Source organism: Trachymyrmex septentrionalis, unplaced genomic scaffold (assembly GCF_001594115.1).
Source record: "Trachymyrmex septentrionalis isolate Tsep2-gDNA-1 unplaced genomic scaffold, Tsep1.0 scaffold9, whole genome shotgun sequence".
NCBI classification, from domain to species: domain Eukaryota; kingdom Metazoa; phylum Arthropoda; class Insecta; order Hymenoptera; family Formicidae; genus Trachymyrmex; species Trachymyrmex septentrionalis.
This window is the reverse complement of record NW_017306091.1, coordinates 248991-257656: the sequence shown is the minus strand read 5'-3', so window position 1 is coordinate 257656 and position 8666 is coordinate 248991. Positions and strand designations below refer to the sequence as shown.

Sequence of the window (8666 nt, the reverse complement as noted above, 5' to 3'; positions counted from 1 at the left end):
GTGGGGGGGGGGGGGGGGCCGAATCTCACTCTAAAATGAAAATTGAGCCAATCTTGAAAAAGAGTAGCTCAATTTTTGATCTTTAAGAGTGACATTTTACTCTTCAGAGTGAGCTTTCACTTCAAAGAGTTTAAGAAAATACAAGTGGTACTTATTATTAAAGCTTCGGTGAAACGTTTTTCAATGAAATGATTGATTATAATTAATTATTAATGGTTCGTAATATTAATTAAAAATTGCACCAATATGCTGATCAAAATACATTTGGTAATTATTATTAGACTTTTTTCAGTGAACGAGTACACTGATAAAAATATACTAAATTTTAATAAATATTCGTTTAAATAATAGTACTATATAATATTTATTAAGTGTAAACATATATTTATCTGATGCAAAAACTATTAATTCGATTTAAGTTTTCATTTTTATTGAATAAATATTTATTTACTATAAGTAAATGTTAGTGCTATCTAAACAAATATTTATTAAAGTAAATCGTTCGTGACTCTATTCAGTTGAATGGATTCGCGATTAACGAAATGGATGGAACCTCCTCTCGGATTGGTCGGGTGCTCTCGTAGTCACGAAGAAGAAAAAATCCCAGGTCGCGCTCATGACCATACCTAATGTCAAGCATCGCTACCTATTATAGGCTCTACAACGTTTGGTCAAGGTGGAGAACAAAAGGGAATAAAGTTTAGACTAGGGCACGACCGGTAACAGATGCGGAACAGCATATGCAAAAAAAAAAAAAAAACGGCATACACGTGTGTGCATGTATCACACGTACACGTACGTCATTCGCATGCAAATCCTTTCTTCCCCCGAAATCAGACGCATCTATGACTATCCCCAGCTAGACGAAGGGGAGCGACTTAAAAAGGACTTAATCCTGTTGAGACAGCTACTAATAATTATTAAATGCACGCAGCAACATTTGGCTTTTGATTTTTTTTTTTTATTAATACGTTTTCAAAGTGAAAGTGAAAATGTTGACTAAGTACGTGACGTTCATTTGAATTCATTAACAATTAATTTAGGAATTCATTGACAATTAATTTAAGAGCCTACAGTCTGCGTATCGTGATAAAATGTATGTATTTAATTAATAAAAGTGTATCGAGTGTATAAACATTGCACGTGCGCACGACAAGTAGAAGATTAATACCAGAATTATTTTGCAAGATTTTAAAAAGTGCGAATACGCCAGTCACGTGGCGAACTCGTGAATCATTCCTGTCGACAAACGCAAACCTCACCCTCCTTAGTTTAGTCATAATCCAGCTGTCGAAGCTACGTTTTTGGGGGTAGGTCCCCGACATCATCGGTCTAGCACGGCGGGCACGAACGTAATTCCACGGGGTTATACCTTGGGAACGATAATTCTGTCCGACAACTTTTTCTGGGGTCACCGAACTCCTAACGAGATTCCGTCGATATTCTCGACTCGAAATCGATTTGGCCTTACACCAGCGAAGAACGAAGCGCAAAGTTATTCAGAAGTACCGAGAACACCCGTAAATATAGCGTCACGCGAAACATTTGTTAATTTAATAATAAGACAACTTCACTTCTATTTTTGCAGACGTAATTACGTTCCCGAGAGAGTATCTATACAAAATTGATGTACTAGGTAGTAAGAAAGGCTTGTGCGCGATACTTATCGTTCAAGCAACATAGAACTTCGCAGTAAAGGAATTTGCGGTGCATCGGTGAATCGTTAAGGACCGCTTAGTTATCCTGATACCGATCGAAAGTAAAAACATAAGTTATAGCTGTCTGTTGTAGTATACAAAAAAATGACCGATTCCCTTATGATTAGATTAGATAAGGTCGCAGCACGTTAAATCATCTTTAGTGAAGGCAGGTGATGATCTTCTAGGTACAACAAAGTTTCAATGTTGGCAATTATTGATGAGAATGAAAGCATATCTAAGGATACCGTATAAATGCCATAAAAGCGGGTTAAATGTGCTGGATACAAAAATAGATTTATTTAATTTTAACTTTGACTTTTTTCTTGACGCGCCACTTTTGTACTATTCAAACTTTGCGTAATAATAAATTTAAACATCGATTAGCCTAACTGCCGTCACAGTATGTTTATATATATAAATAAGTTATTTCTAACTGAAATTGAAGGATTCATTTTCTACTTTCGAATCGTGACTACTCGAGTGTGTTATACAAGTCTACGGCTAAGTGAGCGAGTTTTTTTTCAGAGAAAGTTTATTAATCCTGTACGTCGTGCAACGCCAATATTACACGTGATCCATTCCTCGCCCATTTTGTCGTGCGAGAGAAATTGCCGGTGAAGTATAAAGTGTGTGCCCTAATTAAAGCTTCAATGCGTTCACGATTGATTTTTTCGTGACACTGACGAGCAATTAATATTCGCAATTGGAATTGATTTAATAATTATTATTACGGTTTTAAGTTTAATTTTAATTAAATTTAAATTTTATATATATATATATAATATTATCTTCCGCGAAGGAGAATACCTCGTCAGAAACAATTGAAGAAAATTTAATTCTTTATTTCTTTCTGTATATTCCTTAGAGTACAAAATTCTCGAAATATAACATATAAATTCGGATCGCTTATAATCAATTTTATACGTAATAATTAAGGGACGCAATAAATTAATTTTTCAATAACTTGTACATTCGTTGGAGAACAAGCGGTTTTAAACAATCGTCTGCATCTGTTATATGTTTCCTATTTTGAGCAACGATTACGTGGTCGTCCGCAACGTGTTACAGCATATCAGAGACGTATGTATACACGTAATGCATATATAACGAGTGCGTACGTGCGCGCCTCTGTAAGGCGATCATATTGTATACACGATGTAGGAAGAGAAACGAGAGAAAGAGAGAGGAGAGGAGAGGGAGGAAGAAAGAGAGAGAGAGAGAGAGAGAGAGAGAGAAAGAGAGGCAAGGAAAAGCTCCATTGATTGGTCGGTGGCACGATGGAACGTTGCAGCTATCCTGGGGGTATATGAACCCCGCTTGTATATACGCTTCTCTCTCCACCATTTCCTCTCTCGCTCCTCTCTCTTTTTCTTTCCCTCTCTCGTTCTATCTCTCTCCCTCTTATTCGTCTCGCGTTTACCCTCGCTACGATTTTACCCCGTAGTGAAACGCAGGCGCGTCACATGGACCCCAGGAACGATCAATACTGGTTCCCCAACCAGACTTAGTCTCTCTCTCTCTCTCTCTCTCTCTCTCTCTCATTCGTTATCTCTCTCCCTCTCTCTTATTCTCTCTCACTCATTCTCTCTTTCTCTGTCATACTCATTTTGTCTCTCTCGTTCCCTATTTCTATTTCACCTATTTGTCCATTTCTCACGGTTCCAACTTCCATCCTTACACTAGTCTTTTTGCATTGTAGTTAATCTTCGATACATACTTCGGTGTTCGTCCGAAGACGAATCATGCATAATATCTATGCCGGAAGCGCCGAAAAGTCGAATGTTCAATCGAAACTGCCTTCTCACTTTCCATTCAGTCTTACGTGAAATAATTCTTCCCGCAATCTTAGTTCGCGCGAATATATAAATTGTACAACACTTACACACTTACTATTAATTATCAATTAAACGTGTAGATAAAAAAAGTTTAAACACAATGGAAAGAGGACTCGGTGACTTTCCTTCGATTTCGGAGCTCGAATCTCGCCGAGATTTGTTCTCCGTAAAAAAAAAAAAAAGAAAAAGGAAAAAAGAAAATTGATATTGAATCTGGTGTTCGCAGCTTCAGTCATCTAGCTAGTTTAATAAAAGAGAAAAGCGATATCAATTGATCTCCATTGGCTATATATTGTTTAGCTCTCCCTCTCTTTAGCTCACGCACCATTGTAATCGAAGCCGTCGCGGACGGAAGTGTCCCTCTCGAGACATCCTGCTTGTCCTCGACAAGGACCAGCGGTCCCGGTCCTCGCTCCATGCCGGATCTGCTTGATGCTTCATCATGCATCGCGAAAGTTCGATGTCTCCTCTCTACTGCGTTATTTCAATTTGCTGTTTTTTTCGGTCGGTACGCCGCAGGATCGATAAGGGGTTGGATCACAGGAGAGAGAGAGAGAGAGAGGGGGGGGAGGGAGAGAGAAAGAAAGAGAGAGAAAGAGAGAGAGAGAGAGAGAGAGAGAGAGAGAGAGAAAGAGAGCGCGAAAGTGGATGGGAGGGCGAAAGAGAAGTATGCATGTATATGTTTTATGCGTATACGTGTATGGTTATGTATGTGCGTATATTGCGACGTTGGTGCTCCCGCGACAGTCGCTTTCTGGTGCCACGCCCAGGGAGAGAGAGAAAGAGCGCGGTCTGGTGCACACACAATATCGCACCGTGCGTAAGCGTCAGCTGCTGAACGCAACCGTTCGCGATTATGGCGGACTGACGTTATATGCAACAACTTCGCCGGGTTAATGAGCTCCGCCGCGGCTCTGGTTTCGCGTTTTACCCTTCCGAATGCGTCTTTCGCATGGAATCACGCAATCGCTCGTACAAGGATGAGACCTTGAGTACGGCACCTTGCGCAACGTGCTGCAAATTTCAGTGCGAATCAATAATTATATCCTAATTTTCAATGAATCTCTACTTTGATTTATTCTAGATAACTTCTTAGATAAATTGACGATTGAACCGTCGTATTTCTTGAAAACCTTTGAGAGAGCGAATTGTCATTCCGAAGGTTGAAAATTGAGAACCGTTCTTTTCCAAGACCAGATCAATTTTCACTCTTTCGAGTGAGATTCCACTCCAAAGAATTTAAGAGTAATTGCATAGCACATTATGAAAGATTATGTATGTGGCGGTAAATGTATCTGTTTAAGATTAAATTCGAGAGCAGCGATGGGGCACCTGCACAGCGGGAGCACCATAGGAAATTTTTGGACTTAAAAGAATAACCTAAATATGTGATACCGGAAGATTTTCCTCGCATGAGAGAAATCCCCGGCACGGAGGACGAACGTATACGTAAAGATCGGTAGCCGATCGGCGTACGATCGACGTACACAGATCCGCTAGTAAATAGTTAATAATTATAACGGTAATAATAACAACAATAATAACAAGATAATAATAACAATAATGATAAAGATTCGTGAGAATCACAGAAACAACGAAAGTAAAGAAACAAATGAACATACCGGTTAACGATGAAAATCAGTGGTTGAAGGATGCCGATACTGGGCGCAGAACGGAACGACGGTGGGTTCTACTTAATTACTTTTATTTTTTTCTATCACGCGATACTTCGTACGTATTTCCGCGGCTGCGTTTTCCCCGTATCTTTGTACTAGTTTTCTCTTATTTGTTTTTTTTTTTTCTTTCTTTCAACAAATTTCTCAACAAACTTTACGACGCGACTTGGAACATTCGAACCGACGATCGCGCGATCAACGTGGAGGCCGGTTTTCGATCATCGAACACGAGTCCTGGCATCGAATTCCATCGAGAACGTGAACTCGGCTGCCGGATTATTTGTGAACACTTGATAACTATAACTTGCGATAAGAGATAAACAAATCTCGCGCGCGACGAACACACCCAGTGTCTCTCTTTCACTCCCACCCCCGACCAGCAGGACGCACTCCTATTTATGTCCCTCTATTTCTTTTTTTCCCTTCTCTCTCTCCCCCTCTCTCTCTCTCTCTCTCTCTCTCTCTCTCTTTCGTTTTGTCTTTGCCTCTTCTGCCGATTAAAGGATCTTCCAGCTGACGATCTCGTTGATCACGCTACCGGTTCCTCGTTAACGCGCTCAACTCTCGTTTCGCTGCTTTCGTTTTCTATCTCGCTCTCGCGTTATCGTGTGATGAAAAGATTATGCACCGTATTACGCGTATCAATTCGTATTTTCGAATTATTATCGTGACGCGTTAAGTCAATCAGAGGGATTGTTTATCGCGAAGGATAAATGATTGGGACGTCAAAGAGATACTTCTCGAGGCAAGACAAGTCAGGAGTAACGAATCAATGGAGGACATAGGATTAAGGCTCCAACAAAAATTGTAAGATCGAAAGAACGCGGAAGGGTTCGTTTCTCTGCTCTATCTTTTGGCCGATTCCGCCCGGCAAACTTATCTTGCCGTACGATACTCGCGAGATCCACCTTTCGCTGTTCTATAACTTTCTCTGCGCGCGAAATTTCTTGCGACAATGTCACCCGAACGGCGAACGACAATGTCGCTCGATCGACACGTGGACGGGACAAAGCAGCAGCAACAAACTGAAAAAACCGTTAGAGAACACGACGGCGACGACGACGGCGACGGCGACGGCGACGACGAACGATACCGAACCGAATGTTTTTCTTTATCTTTTTTTATGCCGAATTGAAGGGTCAGAAATTAGGAAATATGCAAGCAAATAGTAAGAATGTTGCGGGTATAACGGTGTCTACAACGCAATGCCTTTATGTGGTGCGGTAACTAAACTGACGAGGTTGAGTCCCAATACCGACGACTGCACCCTCCGGACGCCTGCCGCCGCCGCCCCCACCGTCTGGGGTTGTCTCGGGGGTGGGATAGACTCGGGGCGAAAAGAATCGCGAAAAAACCCTCGGTCGAGGGAGAGATTGGCGCCGATACACGCAGACGCTGTCGCCGTCGGTGAAAGGTGAAGGAGAGGCCGAGAGCAACGCGGGAGAAGAGGTTGCGGAAGGGATGCGAAGGCGGAAGAGGTTCGGGACGAGGGGAAGGGTGGTAACTGGCAGTGTGGAGTCGACGGTGCTGGGAAAGGGGTGGAAATTTGCGCAAGCGTGATCCTCCGTATACCGACCATTGAAGGGTTGGTTGGCTGGGTTGGTTGGTTGGTTGATTGGTTGGTAGATTGGTTCTGTGTGCGTTGCCCCAATGCACATATTTCCAAACATCGAACGCGCATCGCGGCGCAGCTATGGAGAGATTTTTTCAGTCATTATGCGCACGAGACATTCTCGTGATAAATGATGCTTGCCTAGGAGGGGGAGATGAGAGTCCTATTGATTAAAACGATCGTCCCGGGAGGAAGCTACCACCCTCGCGTCGGTCATTGTACGAGTAGATGCTGCTACACGGATGTGTTCCACCGACTGGTTCGGTTTAAAACCGAAATCCGAAATGATCTTTAATCACGTTCTTGTGCGAATCAATAAACTTAGTGATATCTGATTTCTAAAATTAAAGAGTCTTAATTTGGATATTTGGCGCAGAACGGTTCGATCGGTTTTAAATTATGCTAGAAACCGATCCATACGCCAGATAACTTCTAAGAACGTTCATAGAATATTCTAAAAATGTATACAAATATTCCTAGAACGTTCATAGATGTTCTATGAATGTTGTATGTTATTTAGGGATGTTTTATGTAATTTAATATGCTAAAGAGAGAGAGGAAAGAGATGGTTATCTCTAAGTTACTCAGAAAGCGTATATGAATAATCTGAAAATATAAATAATTCAAACAACGTGATTACAGTTATTTATAGATCAATCGATAGTTTACGCCGTTTACGGAAAAGTATGGGCCGACATAGAAACCGGTCTCTGTCGGACGATATTTCACCCGTCTCCGACATCTCCATTGTGAGAGTAAAAGCAGACGGGGAGAAGGGATACTGTATAAGTGAAAGGTACGAGAACATTCCGTAAAAAACGGGAAATTGGGAAAAGAGTGATGGAAATTTACGCAGAGATATTAGTTTACGAAAATAAAAAATAATGAAAAAGAAAAAAATTAAGATGTGAAAAATATATAATAAAAGAGAGGAAGAGAGAGAGAGAGAGAGAGAGAGAGAGAGAGAGAGAGAGAGAAACAATTCCAATTAAGACAATAAATGCCAACTTCCAAACTATTGAACCTATTGTTAGTAGTGATGGACGGATTAAAAAAGGAAACAAAAAGCAAGATACCTATAAGAAGAGCGCGAAAGAGTGCGTGCAGTTTTAGAGCTAAAAGCTAGTATCTGTTAACTGTAGCATAGCATCCATCATGCTGACCGATCGATCGAGCTACATTACGACGGCCGATCTTTGTGGGAGGCTGGCATGATTAATATCATGAGTGTATACGAACTTTTGAACAACCGTACATCGCCTCGATTATCAAGGGGAAAGGGGAGAAACCGAAGAGAAAGGGGAGAGAGAGACATAGAGAGATGGGGTTGAGGGAGAGCAGCAGTCGTCATAAATACGCACGCGCCAGGGTTTATGCAATGGAGGGGTTGATGAAGAACTGAATTGCGCAAGCGTTGGACAGAGGGTGTAAAAGCTTGTCGGGAGTGCCCGTTCCCTCGGCAAATGGCTTTTCGGTAATGCAAACGCGGCCAAATTTCATCATACAGCGAATCCCATATTCCATTCGATAAAATAAAACTACGCTTCTCTTCCTCTTTTTTCCTCTCCTTCTCTCTCCGTTGCTGAAATTTTGTCGCTCATTGTGATGCAAATCGTTCTTAATTTGGTCACGAGAAATAATTTTTCGCACGAGATATTATGAATGTCGAGTCTTTTGCTATTCAGTCAATTAAAACTATGCAAAACGCTGTCCGAAAAAATTGCACAAAAGAAAACTCCATTCTGCGAATAAAATACATACTATTTTATAAAAAAAAAAAAAACCTTTTTTATATTAAAAAATGGTTCACAAATTACAACAAAATCATTATGCTTTCTTTACG

The 8666-nt window shown here is 41.0% G+C and overlaps 1 protein-coding gene across 15 annotated transcripts in view; it reads right to left on the bottom strand.

Annotated features, from left to right (window-relative positions):
* The window catches only part of LOC108755813 (ELAV-like protein 3), a 44756-nt gene that overhangs the window by 23131 nt on the left and 12959 nt on the right, over positions 1–8666 (bottom strand). For 11 of the 15 annotated variants that reach the window (XM_018499103.1, XM_018499100.1, XM_018499106.1 and 8 more), the window contains exon 1: positions 5158–6421. The exons of 1 other annotated variant lie outside the window; for it this stretch is intronic. The gene's annotated coding sequence lies outside the window, so the exon portion shown is untranslated. Of the gene's footprint in view, positions 1–3860; positions 4010–5157; positions 6422–8666 lie in introns of those variants that run through there. 3 more of the 15 variants (XM_018499104.1, XM_018499101.1, XM_018499102.1) reach the window with 2 other exon arrangements.